This window comes from Triturus cristatus, chromosome 2_1, assembly GCF_964204655.1.
Source record: "Triturus cristatus chromosome 2_1, aTriCri1.1, whole genome shotgun sequence".
In the NCBI taxonomy this organism is placed as follows: domain Eukaryota; kingdom Metazoa; phylum Chordata; class Amphibia; order Caudata; family Salamandridae; genus Triturus; species Triturus cristatus.
Window position 1 is genome coordinate 423,990,433 of NC_140581.1, and position 20,155 is coordinate 424,010,587.

Sequence of the window (20,155 nt, forward strand, 5' to 3'; positions counted from 1 at the left end):
GTTATAATTACATGCACACTGCGTTATTCATGCCTAACTAGTGTTAACAGTAACATTGTTCTGGCTGAAGTTTCTGTTTGCTCTCACCTGTGAGACATGATTTGCACGTGCTAATCTTATTTCATTGTGTTGATTAAGTTTACTTGGCCATGTCATTAACTGAGGGAAGTTTCTGATTTGTGCCATCACTAGGCATATGATGCTGTGTTTGAGTACAACCTGGACATGGAATGATCCTGGGAATGTCTGACACAGACTTTAATCATACATATCTGTTATGACACCTGCTTGCAATAGTCGGAATGGAAGTTGCTACAATGCCAATGGACTTCCATTCCATCGTGTGTACTTTGTTTTGCAATACGTATACCATCATGTGCTCAAATACAATGTGGTTGTGGGGATAGACCATGGTAATTTACATTCACATCACCTAGATAATCAATATGTGAAACCTTGATGTTGCTGTAGATGTGTGTCCTCATTGTATGTCACAGTGCAAGTGCCACACCACTGACATATGCTGTGACCTACCTAAAGATGCAGCACAACATGTTGTAATGGGACCTGTTCCCACTTGCCAGTAGTACAGTCCTGCTTTCTTTTCTTTTGTCTACTGATTGTGTATGGCATTTATGATGTTTGTGATCTGGTACAAGGTGTGGCAGAAAAAATAAAATGTGTGTTTCACATTGAAGTTTACATTGTCTGCTCCTCCTAAAATGTTTTTTTTGTTGATTGATCATGACACAATAGGTTAGTGGTATAGACTGTTGAGTGGGATGTCAACTTGTGATGATTGTTCATACAATTGACTATCTGTGAATAGGTACTGAGGACTAAAGTCTGTATGATAAACTGAATCTGTATAACTATCTTGTGGTACCATGTTTGATTGACTTTATGGCACTTGAGTTACAATTGACATGTACTTGTTGACCTAGGTTGATTACTCTTTCATCATAGTGATCACATGATAATTACAACAATTTGAGATAGATGTAAAAGGCACACCATGAGCTGGTATTGATGTGCAAAGTGTTTTTATTTAACAAACATGGTGAATAGGTGATGACCCACAAAATGGATGAGTTAAAAAGGAAAATAGTGAAATTGACAGTGTTGTTGGTACAAATACAACAAATCATAGCCACAGTTATCAGAGTCCAAAGTCCAACAGTGTACTTCAATCTGATTTGGTATGAATGGTCAACAAAGTGAACTGTTAGAGCACCAAGAAGGATATCAGGTGCACCGTTTTTTACTGGCTGGGGGTTGTGCATTGACATCCGACCCTTCCTAATCTTTCTTTGGATGACCCACCCCAAGTCGGGGAGGGGCAACAACTGCAGGCTCCTGGGGTACTGAGGATTCTCCACAAGGCTCAGTGTCCCTCCCTGTGGCTTGCGCAGAGATGTTGAAAGCACAGATGGAGAAGTCACACAGGAAGAGGTACTTGAGTGTGAAAATGCCTGGCGGAGGGTGGTGCTGATCTCCCTCAGCACCCCTATGACCTTGTCCATTTGGTCATTGAAATGCTCAAGTCTTTGGTCTTGGGGACGCCTGCAGTTGTTCAATGTTCCAGAGGTGTTAAGAAACCTGGTCCATTGCTCCCTGGTACCGCTCATACGCATCCATTACCTGGGAGAGGTTGGCCTGGGCATCAGTGGCACCAGCTGTTTGCCGACGTGGATCCAAATGTCCCCTCCCATGACCCCTAACCCCATGGGCTGGCACAGCTTGTGCCTGCATAGTCAAACATGATTCTCCTTCCTCAATGACTGGATTTGGGTTTGTCAACTCCAGAGTGGACTGTGCTGCTGTGTTGATGTTGTTGCGCATGGTTGATAGTGTGTCTTTTGTGGTAGGGATCAGCTGTGTGTTGGTAGCAGAGGTGAGAGATGTCGCAGTGGATCCTGCTGGACATGCTGGTGCAGTCTCCTAAGCCAAAACTGATGGGCCGTATTCCTCCTCCTCATCCAAGGGTACAGGAGAGTTTTCTTCACCGGGAAGCTCATTCAGGGTTGGAGTATGAGCCTGGCTAGTTTCTTCAATCTGCGTGGAGGTGTTCCCAGATCGCCCTGTTGGTACAGATATGACACAGTCAATTATGGGATTATACACGGTACCTCAACTTGTACACATTAAATAAACGGCTGGATCCCAAAACAGTCTTAGATGGATGATTTGGCATCTAGCCCCATTAAGTTAGCCTTTATTTGGCGTAAACAATGCAACTTTCTCATGATGTGGATTATGGTCTTGCTCCACCTCTGTGCTGATATGGTCATGTTCTCAAATTTAATTGTAACATGTCTACTGACATTGATTTGTACCTGACACTCTGTAGATGGCACTTGAGGAATAGAGGGCTCTACATCTAAATAATTGGCATGACATACATACTCATCCTCCACTCCTTTAAACGGGAAACAACTGACACACCAGTATCACAGAGTGTTGGGCCCCCCACAGACGAGGCGCATCACAACAGGACTAGACAGAGCTCCCCAGTATAGTAGACCAACAGCAAAGCGAAGCCTACAGATTAGAAAATGGGACATGTAGAGCACTCCCAAACAGACATTCCCGCCCTGCACCAATGCCTGAGTAGGTCATGCACCACCTAAAATGACTCAGCAGCTCGGCCCCACACAATGCATAATACCCCATTTACAGTGTACCCCGGTTGAAGAGTTTAGTTCCATGCAGAAAAGCTGATAAGTGTTATGCCACAGCATCAGCACAGCAGATGTAAGCTATGTGTACAATAACTACCATAGGCATTGATCCACGCAGTCATGAGTTGACAGGTTTTATACTTTCATAGCGACAAAGCCATCTAAATGAAGGAAAGTATCCTACGCTATAAATGTAAAAGCTTGCCGAGTATTATATTGAAACCCTGTATGAAATGTGCTACATGACTGACCAAAATGGATGCATTGTGAAAAAAATAAAAAATGCCAATAAAAATGGTTTACAAAAAAACAAAAAACAAAACAAATGACATACATACTCATCAATTAGAAATGTTAGTTGTTGTTATTTCTGTGTGTTGTGCATGGTCTATGTATCACCAGGCCCATTGAAGTAACAGCCTAACCCCGAACATTTTGTGTATTTTCCAGTAAAATGTAGTCATGGAGTGAGTGATGTGTTCATTGTTTTCTACTCAAGAGTTTGGGGTACATCAGCCTAAGTAGGCATACGTGTATGTGCATAGCATTGTGTATATACAGCTCAGTGATTTTTACCTTACACTCCATGGTAAGATGTGGGGTAAATGGTTTAGGAGGTACATTACAGGCGACTGTCTGTGAGCTTGTGTTAGAAGGCCTGATGGGATTTGTGGTCAGTGCGATGAGTCCTCCTACCACCCAGCACACCCAGCCCACCTAGGCCTATTGCTTCCTGTTAGTGAGGGAGTGTGAAGTAGATAGATGGCTACCTTAATATAGTTTTGGGTTTTCTAGTCCACATTCTAGAATTTAAAAGCTGGGGTGATTAAGTACTATTCTGTAAACCCTTTGTAAAAATTCCAGCAGCACCCACTATGTCCATGATGTCACCAGTGCATTTTATTAGCCACTTGGAGTTCTTATCTTCTGTGAAATTGAAATGGACTCTTGTTCCATGTTCAGAGTCTATGCTTCTCTCAACTTCTGCAACGATTTATGTTGTGTCCCGGTAATTGATCTTTCTCATGATAGAGACAATACTAATCACTGTTCCTCTGATTACCACTTAAGAAGCATTATATTTTAAAAATTCTACTTATTTAAGGTATTATTTCTTTCTTATTTACAGATCTTTTTACTATGAAGTCTTTCAATTACTAATTTCCTCCGCTCCTAGACCCAGATAGACTATCTATGTCCAGGTAGTGAAGCATAGTCTAAAATTGTAACTGTCTCCTCTTTTGATATTTGAATCGAACTACATGAGATATAACCATATTTTTTCTGGGTGACTAGCTACAATCCTAACCCTTAAAATATTTGTTTCACTGCTTTTACACACTGATTTCTCTTTGGATCACTCCAGATTAATATTCCCACACAGTATAATTTCCACCTTTGGTCAATTCCATCATATTACTCAGCAGACAGAAGAGCCATGATATTTAGTAGTAGGATGTTTGGTTTATAGTGGAAAGGGTGTGGATATTTTTTGATATGCATCATTATATTTGAAATATTTTAGTAGCTAGATTAAATTTAAATGTACACATTTTAAATGTAAAAAGTTATTTTATTTTGTTGAAATATTTTAGATATTGTTTCAATTTTAAAAATAACACAAAGAGGTCCATTAGGATGGCAAAATTCGGATCAACCGCCAAATAAATCCAACTGCGGCGGAACGAGGCCACGAAAAAACACCCGTAGTGGGCGGAGATGGGCAAAATCCGTCCACAGCGGTCGGATTCGCGGCGCAAGTATAGCGGAGACACCACACCGGAAATTAGGATATCCCCGACGGTGCCGCAGTATGTACCGCTGTCTCCGACCGCCGTGGTCGCACAATGGGATGAATGGAAGTGCCAGCGGAAGAGCTGAAGCACAGCCACCGCGGCAGACGATCCGTAAAAAATATGGCGGACGAAGCCAAAAACCCACAAGAAGGCGAAAAAGTGCACACAGAAAACTAGCCATGCCCCCCAAATACACAAAACACACCCCAATGACACAACCACATGGCAAAAAGAAAAATACAAATCCCAGGACAACACACCTGTCAGCAACAGCCCAATTGGACACACCCACATAGCTGAGTATAAAACCAGCCCCTTCCCTGACCACAATCCCTTGCAATACTCCAGGAGAGAAGGGACACATACCCATGCTGACAGGAGAGGCAAAGGACACAACATCACTAGCCACACCACACACAGCACCACCTCCACACGAGCACAACTAACCCCCTGCACAACACACACCATACACAGCACAACCACAGCCACCACTCACACTCCCGCACCCACAACCACTTTGCACACCACACACCATGGCCACAGAGAAAATGCCCAAATTCACTGAGAGTGAGTTGAAGGTCATGGTAGATGAGATAGTCAGAGTGGAACCACAGCTTTTTGTTTCCTTGGTCCAACAGACACCATTAGCCACAAGGACACAAAAGTGGGCAAGGATAGTCCAAAGGGTCAAAGCAGTAGAGACCACCCAAGATCAAAAAAGGAGATCATGAAGCGTTGGCATGATCTGAAGAGGGTGGTCAAGGAGAGGAGGAGCAAGAACCGTGAGCTGGCTCAGGGGACTGGCGGTGGCCGTCCCATTCTACCAAAACCATTCACACAATGGGAGGAGAAGGGGCCTGCCATTCTGCATCCAGAGAGTCTCACAGGAGTAGCCGGGAGAGTGGAGGCTGGTAAGTACAAACAAATGACTACCGGCACTCTGCTAAGTACTGTCTTGCACAACTACAAAGCTACACCACCTAGGACACATACCATCCATCTGCACCACACACTCACAAAAACATGGCTCACAGATCCAACATTCATCCACTCCCATTCACCCCAAACATAGCTACCAACATAACCATGGGGGCATGTGTACAGGCAGACAGCACTACAACTCCCACCAGGCCCCCTGGCCCACAGCATCAGCAAGATGGATCCCTCCCCCACCCCACCCAGAAGCATGTGTCAGCCATTACACAACCCACATCAAACTCACAGGTAGGTAGCCATCTTCCCTGGGAGGGTGTCTGGGGGTGGGTGTCCTGCACCACCACTCCCACCATGCCCCCTGTCCCACAGCCTAGCAAGATGGATCCCTCCCCCCCTCAGCAGTTGGAAGCCATTACACCACCATCATCAAACTTACAGGTAGGTAGCCATCTTCCCAGGGAGGGTGTCTGGGGGAGGTGGTCCTGCACCACTACTCCCACCATGCCCCCTGTCCCACAGCCTAGCAAGATGGATCCCTTCCCCCACCCCACCCAGAAGCCTCTGTCAGCCATTACACAACCCACATCAAACTCACAGGTAGGTAGTCATCTTCCCTGGGAGGGTGTCAGGGGGTGGGGGTCCTGTACCACTACTCCCACCATGCCCCGTGTCCCACAGCCTAGCAGGATGGATCCCTCCCCCACCCCACCCAGAAGCACGTGTCAGCTATTACACAACCCACATCAAACCCACAGATAGGTAGCCATCTTCCCTGGGAGGGTGCCTGTGGGTGGGGGTCCTGCACCACTACTCCTACCATGCCTCCTGTCCCACAGCCTAGCAAGATGGATCCCTCCCCTCACCCAGAAGCATGTGTCAGCCATTACACAACCCACATCAAACTCACAGGTAGGTAGCCATCTTCCCTGGGAGGGTGTCTGGGGTGGGTGTCCTGCACCACTACTCCCACCATGCCCCCTGTCCCACAGCCTAGCAAGATGGATCCCTCCCAGCAGTTGGAAGCCATTACATCACCCTCATCAAACTTACAGGTAGGTAGCCATCTTCCCCGGGAGGGTGTCTGGGGGAGGTGGTCCTGCACCACTACTCCCACCATGCCCCCTGTCTCACAGCCTAGCAAGATGGATCCCTCCCCCTACCCCACCCAGAAGCATGTGTCAGCCATTACACAACCCACATCAAACTCACAGGTAAGTAGCCATCTTCCTGGGGAGGGTGTCTGGGGGTGGGGGTCCTGCACCACTACTCCCACCATGCCCCCTGTCCCACAGCCTAGCAAGATGGATCCTTCCCCCCCCCCCAGCAGTTGGAAGCCATAACAGCACCCTCATCAATTTACAGGTAGGTAGCCATCTTCACAGTGAGGGTGTGTGTGGGTGTCAGGCCTGCACTACTACTCCCAACATTCCCTCTGTCCCACACCTGAGCAGGATGGAGCACTCCCCCACCCAGGAGCAGTTGGAAGCCATTGCAGTACACTAAACAAACTTACAGGTAGGTAACTCTGGACCTTCGACATTCGACGAAAGAAGAAGACTGAAGAATCTCCCTTGTGGCCAAGGAGTGGTCACCCTGTGCGAACAGGCACCATCAAGAGACTTACCCTTTGCTTTGCTGAAGTTCTACGAGGGACCGACTGCAGAGCCTGACCAGAGCCTTGACTTCCAGACTTCTCCGACCCTGATCCACATCCACAGCCGAGCTGAGATCCGTGGAGGCGACGAGAGACGTGGGACCGGCTACCTGGGAAAAGTGGCGAGTATCTTCCAGCGCAGCTTCTGAGGCACCGTCGAGGTTGTGCACCGGGGATTGAGAAGCCCCAACCCCAAGCACCATCTGCACCGAAGATCAGCCCCCCACACTCCACGAGTCCTGCGTGGGGCCCTTCTGCATTTCCCTGCTTGCCGCGTCTGTCCGGTTGATTGCCCCTTGGCTAGTAACCTTTGAGACGACACACCTTCGATTTTCCACTGCTGGTTTGGCTCCTCCAGACTGGCTCCTGCTCCTCTGCAAAAGAAAAGCACCCCAGACCTTCCTGGTCTGCACCAGAAGCAAGTCCTCCATTCTTCGTGGATTCCACTTGCCAAGGCTTGGTGAGTCCTAGTTCGACTTCGACGCCGCCGACAGCACAAGCCTTCGTGGGACAGCTCGCCTCCTGGTCCTGGTCATCCTCGACAACTCCTGGTACCCGTGGCTGCTGCAACAAGCTTCACCTCTTCACCTGCAATCTCCCGACATCGCCTGGTTCCTTTTTGGTTCCACGTGGTCATTGGCTAGTGACCCAGACTCTGTCCCTTCTGCTTGCAGGTATCCTTCCTTCTTGATCCCGGCCTTGGGATCCACCGGACACTCTTCACTGACTGCCTGTCAGCATCTTTCCTTCAGGCATCCATAGGAGTCGACGACGAAACCCGACGCAAGTTCACACCTATGCACCCGCAGCCCGTGGGCTAGGTAACTTGGGTACTCCAGTGCTCATCAGGGTATTGACTATCCTAGTGTCTAGTTCTCAAGTCTCGACTTTCTAGCTACTCCAGAAGTGTCCTAAATCTTATTAATTCTAAACTGTACTATTTCTATCGATTATACGCATTACGCGTGAGTGTTTCCACTCTGCACCTGAATCCCGTGGGCCTCCCACTTCCTAACCTTGGGTAGTATAGTGTAGCCCCAGCGATTCCCTAGGCCTAGGCCTATCCTATTTCCGTGACAGTGGTCCTTATACCATTTACTTAGTATATGGTTTGCGTGGCCCCTAGGGCCTAACTGTATTACTTACCTGTGTGACTTAATGTATGCTTGAATAAGACTGTGTTGTACTTACCTCGAATCTCATAAAGAGTGCTGAGGGTTTGACTAGAATAAATACAATTTATTTTATATATATATCTGTTGTGGTGTCCTTTCATTTGGTATTCAAGGGATTACATATGGTATAACAGCTGGCTTCACATGCCATTCAGAGTTTAGCCTAAGACTGCTCTTGTCCATGCTACCACTAGGATAGCTGGTCTATAAGGTTGACTTTACAACCAATCACCATAAGGGTTGTTTGGACTGATACAAGGTGTACACTAGAATTAGTGACATCATATATCAGGCCAACTTCTCACAGGGAGGTCTGTAAAAGTGCAGTTTCTGAAGGCAAGTGATCTGTATTGCAAAATGCAAGACATATCTATACCGTATAGGGGATCTTCTGTGCGGGAGGTCAAAGGGATTGGTCCATGTCGGTCACATTTTCCGAAGTCGTCCAATGGCTTCAATTGCTGTCCGACACTTCGCCTACTGTGCGGTTCAAAATAGTAGGTGGTCCTCGAGTAAGATTGTCACATTAGTAATGGAAGTTTACAGCGTTGGTCTTCACTGTAGGCGGACACAATCAGCAAGCCACAGCTGTCACCATAGCAAGTTACAGCCTATGGCTGTGTCCGCCTTGGTTTTGAACTGCCTACCACAACTTTTGAAAGATGGTGTGGTTGGTGAATAAAATCTTGCCAATGTTGTTATTTTGTACTACACCATGCCTGGATGCACTCTACTGTGTGTGTAAGGAGCATTTAAATCAAACGGCCATGCTCACATGGTGAAGTCACCTCGAGAGGACCCTGAAACACTAGTTGGCAGGCAAAACCAACATGAAAGTACACAGTACAGTTTCTGATTTTCCACTTTCTCTCAGGCAGTATGCGGATCATGTCCATTAACAGGTGTAACTACACCATATAACAGTGTTGGCAGCCACTGTCAGCCAGTGTGCGATCTGTGTGATGTCCAGGTGGAAAGGGTGTGTGTGTCTGATGATGTACTGAATCCTACATTTCCAGAGGGCAAATACACTCAAAATGCAAGCACTCTACTGAGGCATTGCAAATAAATGGGACATTGTAAGTGGTCTTTGTATACTATACTTAAGTGTACATCTGCATATTAAGAAATGTGTACATTGTTAATGAGTTGTGTATGTGATTGTATGTCTAATGCAGACATGACAATTTGACAGTGTCCACCATTTATCAGCTGTCTGCATGAAGTGCTGAGTGAAACTCAAGATGTATGTGGTGTACATGATGTGATAAATACCATGATCCTTTCGTGTTCACAACAAAACCTGCCCCAGTCATTAAAAATACCTAAGTCATGTGTTCTTGGCTTGTGAAATTTGGACTATGTCCTGCTTGATTTTGCCTCAAAAAATCTGTCACTAGTGATATGAGTCTAGTGTACTTTCATTCCTGTATAACTATACATTTGAGACATATTCAGAAATGACATGTATGCTGTGGTATGTTTATAATCTTTTTGTTCTGTGAAATCTGGTTTGCACTGTCATGGACTGTCATGTGTGGTTACTTGGTCTTTGGTGTTTGTCTAAGTACATGTTGCTGGCAACATTGTGATCTAACACCTACTGTGTGTGCACTCCACAGATAGGTATCGTGGAGGAGCCAGAAGATAGCCTCCTGCCTACAGGCCCTTCCCTTACCTACAAACCATGGAAGAGAAAGACATGATCAAAAAATACTGTCTTACTAAGGTGGCACTTAATGATTTGTGCAAAAACAACAGTTGATGGACAGAATGCAGAACAATGTCATACATTCACCCAAGTACAGAGATCTGGGCCTAAACCCATCGTTATTTTGCTCACCATGCCATTCCAGTTTGAACCCAGCCATATGCAAATCAGTCTTGACCCTGTGCCTCATGGGAACAGTCCAGCCCGAACTGCCAAGCCAGGTCCTCCCTGGACTGGAAACAAGCATCCTAGGACCGGTTTCTGGGTTTCACCCCTCTTCAGCCAGGATAGCTTGATTCCAGTGGCATGGAGAGCAAGGGACCCACGTCTGGGCATACCCTTCCCACTCGGGGTGACAAATGCAAAAATAACAGTTGATGGACAGAATGCAGAACAATGTCATACATTCACCCCAGTACAGAGATCTGGGCCTACATCCATCATTTTTTTGCTCACCATGCCGTTCCAGTGTGAACCCAGCCATATGCAAATCAGTCTTGACCCTGTGCCTCATGGGAACAGTCCAGCCCGAACTGCCAAGCCAGGTCCTCCCCGGCCTGAAAACAAGAATCCTAGGGCCGGTTTCGGGGTTTCACCCCTCTTCAGCCAGGATAGCTTGATTCCAGAGGCATGGAGGGCACGGGACTCACGTCTGAGCATACCTGTCCCACTCGGGGTGACAAATGCAAAAATAACAGTTGATGGATAGAATGCCGAACAATGTCATACATTCACCCCAGTACAGAGATCTGGGCCTACATCCATCGTTTTTTTGCTCACCATGCCATTCCAGTTTGAACCCAGCCATATGCAAATCAGTCTTGACCCTGTGCCTCATGGGAACAGTCCAGCCCGAACTTCCAAGCCAGGTCCTTCCTGGACTGGAAACAAGCATCCTAGGACCGGTTTCGGCGTTTCACCCCTCTTCAGCCAGGATAGCTTGATTCCAGTGGCATGGAGAGCACTGGACTCACATCTGAGCATACCCGTCCCACTCGGGGTGACAAATGCAAAAACAACAGTTGATGGACAGAATGCAGAACAATGTCATACATTCACCCCAGTACAGAGATCTGGGCCTAAATCCATCGTTTTTTTGCTCACCATGCCATTCCAGTTTCAACCCAGCCATATGCAAATCAGTCTTGACCCTGTGCCTCATGGGAACAGTCCAGCCTGAACTGCCAAGCCAGGTCCTCCCTGGACTGGAAACAAGCATCCTAGGACCGGTTTCGGGGTTTCACCCCTCTTCAGCCAGGATAGCTTGAATCCAGTGGCATGGAGAGCACGGGACTCACGTCTGAGCATACCCGTCCCACTCGGGGTGACAAACGCAAAAACAACAGCTGATGGACAGAATGCAGAACAATCTCATACATTCACCCCAGTACAGAGATCTGGGCCTAAATCCATTGTTTGTTTGCTCACCATGCCATTCCAGTTTGAACCCAGCCATACGCAAATCAGTCTTGACCCTGTGCCTCATGGGAACAGTCCAGCCCGAACTGCCAAGCCAGGTCCTCCCTGGACTGGAAACAAGCATCCTAGGACCGGTTTCGGGGTTTCACCCCTCTTCAGCCAGGTTAGCTTGATTCCAGTGGCATGGAGAGCACAGGACTCACGTCTGAGCATACCTGTCCCACTCGGGGTGACCAATGCAAAAACAAAACTGGGGTGGCATGGTGAGCAAAGAATCATGGATTTAAACCAGATCTCTTGACTGGGGGTGAATGTTTTGATTTGTTCTACATTCTGTCCATCAATTTTGTGTCTTTTGCTTTCTCGCCCTTAGTGCGCCAGGTATGCCCAGACGTGGGTCCTGGGCTCACTGTGCCACTGGAATCAAGCTATCCTGGCTGAAGAGGGGTGAAACCCCGAAACCGGTCCTAGGATGCTTGTTTCCGGTCAAGGGAGGACCTGGCTTGGCAGTTCGGGCTGGACTGTTCCCATGAGGCGCAGGGTCAAGACTGATTTGCAAATAGCAAGGTCTAAACTGGGGTGGCATGGTGAGCAAAAGAATGATGGATTTAACCCAGATCTCTTGACTGGGGATGAATGTTTTGATTTGTTCTACATTCTGTCCATCAATTGTGTGTCTTTTGCTTTCTCGCCCTAAGTGTGCCAGGTATGCCCAGACGTGAGTCCTGGGCTCACTGTGCCACTGGAATCAAGCTATCCTGGCTGAAGAGGGGTGAAACCCCGAAACCGGTCCTAGGATGCTTGTTTCCGGTCCAAGGAGGACCTGGCTTGGCAGTTCGGGCTGGACTGTTCCCATGAGGCGCAGGGTCAAGACTGATTTGCATATAGCCAGGTCTAAACTGGGGTGGCATGGTGAGCAAAAGAATGATGGATTTAACCCAAATCTCTTGACTGGGGGTGAATGTTTTGATTTGTTCTACATTCTGTCTATCAATTGTGTGTCTTTTGCTTTCTCGCCCTAAGTGCGCCAGGTATGCCCAGATGTGGGTCCTGGGCTCACTGTGCCACCGGAATCAAGCTATCCTGGCTGAAGAGGGGTGAAACCCCGAAACCGGTCCTAGGATGCTTGTTTCCGGTCCAGGGAGGACCTGGCTTGGCAGTTCGGGCTGGACTGTTCCCATGAGGCGCAGGGTCAATACTGATTTGCATATAGCCAGGTCTAAACTGGGTGGCATGGTGAGCGAAAGAATGATGGATTTAACCCAGATCTCTTGACTGGGGATGAATGTACTGATTTGTTCTACATTCTGTCCATCAATTGTGTGTCTTTTGCTTTCTCGCCCTAAGTGCGCCAGGTATGCCCAGACGTGGGTCCTGGGCGCACTGTGCCACTGAAATCAAGCTATCGTGGCTGAAGAGGGGTGAAACCCCAAAACCAGTCCTAGGATGCTTGTTTCCGGTCCAGGGAGGACCTGGCTTGTCAGTTCGGGTTGGACTGTTCCCATGAGGCGAATGGTCAAGACTGATTTGCATATAGCCAGGTCTAAACTGGGGTGGCATGGTGAGCAAAAGAATGATGGATTTAACCCAGAGCTCTTGACTGGGGGTGAATGTTTTGATTTGTTCTACATTCTGTCCATCAATTGTGTGTCTTTTACTAAATGATTTGTGCGCCAGCAGTTGGCACCTTCATTGCGTCCACATCCGACATCACTGACACCCAATGTTAAGGTGATCGCAGCACTGCATTTCTCGGCCACGGGTTCATTCCAGTGCACAGTGGCAACATCTGGCAGAATGTCCAGCCTATGTTTACCAATGTACTTCAGAATGTAGTGCAGGCATTGACCAGACACATAGACAGCTACATCAGGTTTCCCAAACCAGCGGAATTGGCCAGTATCAAAGTAAATTTTTATGGGTTTGAGCGAATCCTACGTCATTGGAGCAATCAATGGGATTAATTCCACCACTGGCTAATGAGCAAGTTTTTAGCAACAGGAAACACTTCTACTCAATCAATGTACAGATGGTGTGTTTGCCATATATGTGTATTTCCCATGTATGTGCCAGATTTCCTGGATGAGCTCATGACTCATATTCTACAGAGCTGACTCAACTACTTACAGAGTGGACTGGCGCGGTGGTAAGTAAGGTTTTAAATGATGTTTGTTGTGAGTGGTTTTGCGTATTTAGTAAATGTTTGCTTGGATATTGTACTCATATCTAGCTTCCATTTAGGAGAGCCAGGATACCCCATCCAGCCATGGTTACTAACACCATTGCGGAATCCAGTCATCCCAGGAGAAGTCCACTTCAATGAGGCAAGATTGCGCTGTCTTTTGTTTTTTTAAATGATTTTTTAATTGAATTGTTTCAAACATCACTAGAGCAGTGGTATGCATAGTATTCATAAAAGCATAGCATTATATCATCATTATAAACATTAAACATTCAATTGTGTATATGTCTGAAATTCTGGTTCTGTTCGCCTTGACATATCCAATTCCACATATACCGTCCCTGAGCGAGTTAAGATTGCTTTGTCTTGATAAAACTGGAGGAGCCCTACAATAGGAAAGGTGTGCCAGATCCCGTTGCTTGTTTCATGCTCCACAACCTGGCAATAAGGAAATACATCCCTCTAATTGGAGATGAAGGAGACCAGCAGGTGCCACTGGCTGAGGATTCGGGACTGTGGTGAGGAGGGAGGAGTTGACTTGCAAGAACAGCTTATCAACAACCTTTTTCATGACTGTAAGTATGAACTGAGATGTATTTCCAATACTAAGCTGTGTGGACTATGTGTTTTCACACCTCAGAGTGTAGGATAAGTGTGCTAATGTTTCTGCAGGACAGGTTTTGGATATGGTTATAATTACATGCACACTGCGTTATTCATGCCTAACTAGTGTTAACAGTAACATTGTTCTGGCTGAAGTTTCTGTTTGCTCTCACCTGTGAGACATGATTTGCACGTGCTAATCTTATTTCATTGTGTTGATTAAGTTTACTTGGCCATGTCATTAACTGAGGGAAGTTTCTGATTTGTGCCATCACTAGGCATATGATGCTGTGTTTGAGTACAACCTGGACATGGAATGATCCTGGGAATGTCTGACACAGACTTTAATCATACATATCTGTTATGACACCTGCTTGCAATAGTCGGAATGGAAGTTGCTACAACGCCAATGGACTTCCATTCCATCGTGTGTACTTTGTTTTGCAATACGTATACCATCATGTGCTCAAATACAATGTGGTTGTGGGGATAGACCATGGTAATTTACATTCACATCACCTAGATAATCAATATGTGAAACCTTGATGTTGCTGTAGATGTGTGTCCTCATTGTATGTCACAGTGCAAGTGCCACACCACTGACATATGCTGTGACCTACCTAAAGATGCAGCACAACATGTTGTAATGGGACCTGTTCCCACTTGCCAGTAGTACAGTCCTGCTTTCTTTTCTTTTGTCTACTGATTGTGTATGGCATTTATGATGTTTGTGATCTGGTACAAGGTGTGGCAGAAAAAATAAAATGTGTGTTTCACATTGAAGTTTACATTGTCTGCTCCTCCTAAAATGTTTTTTTTGTTGATTGATCATGACACAATAGGTTAGTGGTATAGACTGTTGAGTGGGATGTCAACTTGTGATGATTGTTCATACAATTGACTATCTGTGAATAGGTACTGAGGACTAAAGTCTGTATGATAAACTGAATCTGTATAACTATCTTGTGGTACCATGTTTGATTGACTTTATGGCACTTGAGTTACAATTGACATGTACTTGTTGACCTAGGTTGATTACTCTTTCATCATAGTGATCACATGATAATTACAACAATTTGAGATAGATGTAAAAGGCACACCATGAGCTGGTATTGATGTGCAAAGTGTTTTTATTTAACAAACATGGTGAATAGGTGATGACCCACAATATGGATGAGTTAAAAAGGAAAATAGTGAAATTGACAGTGTTGTTGGTACAAATACAACAAATCATAGCCACAGTTATCAGAGTCCAAAGTCCAACAGTGTACTTCAATCTGATTTGGTATGAATGGTCAACAAAGTGAACTGTTAGAGCACCAAGAAGGATATCAGGTGCACCGTTTTTTACTGGCTGGGGGTTGTGCATTGACATCCGACCCTTCCTAATCTTTCTTTGGATGACCCACCCCAAGTCGGGGAGGGGCAACAACTGCAGGCTCCTGGGGTACTGAGGATTCTCCACAAGGCTCAGTGTCCCTCCCTGTGGCTTGCGCAGAGATGTTGAAAGCACAGATGGAGAAGTCACACAGGAAGAGGTACTTGAGTGTGAAAATGCCTGGCGGAGGGTGGTGCTGATCTCCCTCAGCACCCCTATGACCTTGTCCATTTGGTCATTGAAATGCTCAAGTCTTTGGTCTTGGGGACGCCTGCAGTTGTTCAATGTTCCAGAGGTGTTAAGAAACCTGGTCCATTGCTCCCTGGTACCGCTCATACGCATCCATTACCTGGGAGAGGTTGGCCTGGGCATCAGTGGCACCAGCTGTTTGCCGACGTGGATCCAAATGTCCCCTCCCATGACCCCTAACCCCATGGGCTGGCACAGCTTGTGCCTGCATAGTCAAACATGATTCTCCTTCCTCAATGACTGGATTTGGGTTTGTCAACTCCAGAGTGGACTGTGCTGCTGTGTTGATGTTGTTGCGCATGGTTGATAGTGTGTCTTTTGTGGTAGGGATCAGCTGTGTGTTGGTAGCAGAGGTGAGAGATGTCGCAGTGGATCCTGCTGGACATGCTGGTGCAGTCTCCTAAGCCAAAACTGATGGGCCGTATTCCTCCTCCTCATCCAAGGGTACAGGAGAGTTTTCTTCACCGGGAAGCTCATTCAGGGTTGGAGTATGAGCCTGGCTAGTTTCTTCAATCTGCGTGGAGGTGTTCCCAGATCGCCCTGTTGGTACAGATATGACACAGTCAATTATGGGATTATACACGGTACCTCAACTTGTACACATTAAATAAACGGCTGGATCCCAAAACAGTCTTAGATGGATGATTTGGCATCTAGCCCCATTAAGTTAGCCTTTATTTGGCGTAAACAATGCAACTTTCTCATGATGTGGATTATGGTCTTGCTCCACCTCTGTGCTGATATGGTCATGTTCTCAAATTTAATTGTAACATGTCTACTGACATTGATTTGTACCTGACACTCTGTAGATGGCACTTGAGGAATAGAGGGCTCTACATCTAAATAATTGGCATGACATACATACTCATCCTCCACTCCTTTAAACGGGAAACAACTGACACACCAGTATCACAGAGTGTTGGGCCCCCCACAGACGAGGCGCATCACAACAGGACTAGACAGAGCTCCCCAGTATAGTAGACCAACAGCAAAGCGAAGCCTACAGATTAGAAAATGGGACATGTAGAGCACTCCCAAACAGACATTCCCGCCCTGCACCAATGCCTGAGTAGGTCATGCACCACCTAAAATGACTCAGCAGCTCGGCCCCACACAATGCATAATACCCCATTTACAGTGTACCCCGGTTGAAGAGTTTAGTTCCATGCAGAAAAGCTGATAAGTGTTATGCCACAGCATCAGCACAGCAGATGTAAGCTATGTGTACAATAACTACCATAGGCATTGATCCACGCAGTCATGAGTTGACAGGTTTTATACTTTCATAGCGACAAAGCCATCTAAATGAAGGAAAGTATCCTACGCTATAAATGTAAAAGCTTGCCGAGTATTATATTGAAACCCTGTATGAAATGTGCTACATGACTGACCAAAATGGATGCATTGTGAAAAAAATAAAAAATGCCAATAAAAATGGTTTACAAAAAAACAAAAAACAAAACAAATGACATACATACTCATCAATTAGAAATGTTAGTTGTTGTTATTCCTGTGTGTTGTGCATGGTCTATGTATCACCAGGCCCATTGAAGTAACAGCCTAACCCCGAACATTTTGTGTATTTTCCAGTAAAATGTAGTCATGGAGTGAGTGATGTGTTCATTGTTTTCTACTCAAGAGTTTGGGGTACATCAGCCTAAGTAGGCATACGTGTATGTGCATAGCATTGTGTATATACAGCTCAGTGATTTTTACCTTACACTCCATGGTAAGATGTGGGGTAAATGGTTTAGGAGGTACATTACAGGCGACTGTCTGTGAGCTTGTGTTAGAAGGCCTGATGGGATTTGTGGTCAGTGCGATGAGTCCTCCTACCACCCAGCACACCCAGCCCACCTAGGCCTATTGCTTCCTGTTAGTGAGGGAGTGTGAAGTAGATAGATGGCTACCTTAATATAGTTTTGGGTTTTCTAGTCCACATTCTAGAATTTAAAAGCTGGGGTGATTAAGTACTATTCTGTAAACCCTTTGTAAAAATTCCAGCAGCACCCACTATGTCCATGATGTCACCAGTGCATTTTATTAGCCACTTGGAGTTCTTATCTTCTGTGAAATTGAAATGGACTCTTGTTCCATGTTCAGAGTCTATGCTTCTCTCAACTTCTGCAACGATTTATGTTGTGTCCCGGTAATTGATCTTTCTCATGATAGAGACAATACTAATCACTGTTCCTCTGATTACCACTTAAGAAGCATTATATTTTAAAAATTCTACTTATTTAAGGTATTATTTCTTTCTTATTTACAGATCTTTTTACTATGAAGTCTTTCAATTACTAATTTCCTCCGCTCCTAGACCCAGATAGACTATCTATGTCCAGGTAGTGAAGCATAGTCTAAAATTGTAACTGTCTCCTCTTTTGATATTTGAATCGAACTACATGAGATATAACCATATTTTTTCTGGGTGACTAGCTACAATCCTAACCCTTAAAATATTTGTTTCACTGCTTTTACACACTGATTTCTCTTTGGATCACTCCAGATTAATATTCCCACACAGTATAATTTCCACCTTTGGTCAATTCCATCATATTACTCAGCAGACAGAAGAGCCATGATATTTAGTAGTAGGATGTTTGGTTTATAGTGGAAAGGGTGTGGATATTTTTTGATATGCATCATTATATTTGAAATATTTTAGTAGCTAGATTAAATTTAAATGTACACATTTTAAATGTAAAAAGTTATTTTATTTTGTTGAAATATTTTAGATATTGTTTCAATTTTAAAAATAACACAAAGAGGTCCATTAGGATGGCAAAATTCGGATCAACCGCCAAATAAATCCAACTGCGGCGGAACGAGGCCACGAAAAAACACCCGTAGTGGGCGGAGATGGGCAAAATCCGTCCACAGCGGTCGGATTCGCGGCGCAAGTATAGCGGAGACACCACACCGGAAATTAGGATATCCCCGACGGTCCCGCAGTATGTACCGCTGTCTCCGACCGCCGTGGTCGCACAATGGGATGAATGGAAGTGCCAGCGGAAGAGCTGAAGCACAGCCACCGCGGCAGACGATCCGTAAAAAATATGGCGGACGGAGCCAAAAACCCACAAGAAGGCGAAAAAGTGCACACAGAAAACTAGCCATGCCCCCCAAATACACAAAACACACCCCAATGACACAACCACATGGCAAAAAGAAAAATACAAATCCCAGGACAACACACCTGTCAGCAACAGCCCAATTGGACACACCCACATAGCTGAGTATAAAACCAGCCCCTTCCCTGACCACAATCCCTTGCAATACTCCAGGAGAGAAGGGACACATACCCATGCTGACAGGAGAGGCAAAGGACACAACATCACTAGCCACACCACACACAGCACCACCTCCACACCAGCACAACTAACCCCCTGTACAACACACACCATACACAGCACAACCACAGCCACCACTCACACTCCCGCACCCACAACCACTTTGCACACCACACACCATGGCCACAGAGAAAATGCCCAAATTCACTGAGAGTGAGTTGAAGGTCATGGTAGATGAGATAGTCAGAGTGGAACCACAGCTTTTTGTTTCCTTGGTCCAACAGATACCATTAGCCACAAGGACACAAAAGTGGGCAAGGATAGTCCAAAGGGTCAAAGCAGTAGAGACCACCCAAGATCAAAAAAGGAGATCATGAAGCGTTGGCATGATCTGAAGAGGGTGGTCAAGGAGAGGAGGAGCAAGAACCGTGAGCTGGCTCAGGGGACTGGCGGTGGCCGTCCCATTCTACCAAAACCATTCACACAATGGGAGGAGAAGGGGCCTGCCATTCTGCATCCAGAGAGTCTCACAGGAGTAGCCGGGAGAGTGGAGGCTGGTAAGTACAAACAAATGACTACCGGCACTCTGCTAAGTACTGTCTTGCACAACTACAAAGCTACACCACCTAGGACACATACCATCCATCTGCACCACACACTCACAAAAACATGGCTCACAGATCCAACATTCATCCACTCCCATTCACCCCAAACATAGCTACCAACATAACCATGGGGGCATGTGTACAGGCAGACAGCACTACAACTCCCACCAGGCCCCCTGGCCCACAGCATCAGCAAGATGGATCCCTCCCCCACCCCACCCAGAAGCATGTGTCAGCCATTACACAACCCACATCAAACTCACAGGTAGGTAGCCATCTTCCCTGGGAGGGTGTCTGGGGGTGGGTGTCCTGCACCACCACTCCCACCATGCCCCCTGTCCCACAGCCTAGCAAGATGGATCCCTCCCCCCCTCAGCAGTTGGAAGCCATTACACCACCATCATCAAACTTACAGGTAGGTAGCCATCTTCCCAGGGAGGGTGTCTGGGGGAGGTGGTCCTGCACCACTACTCCCA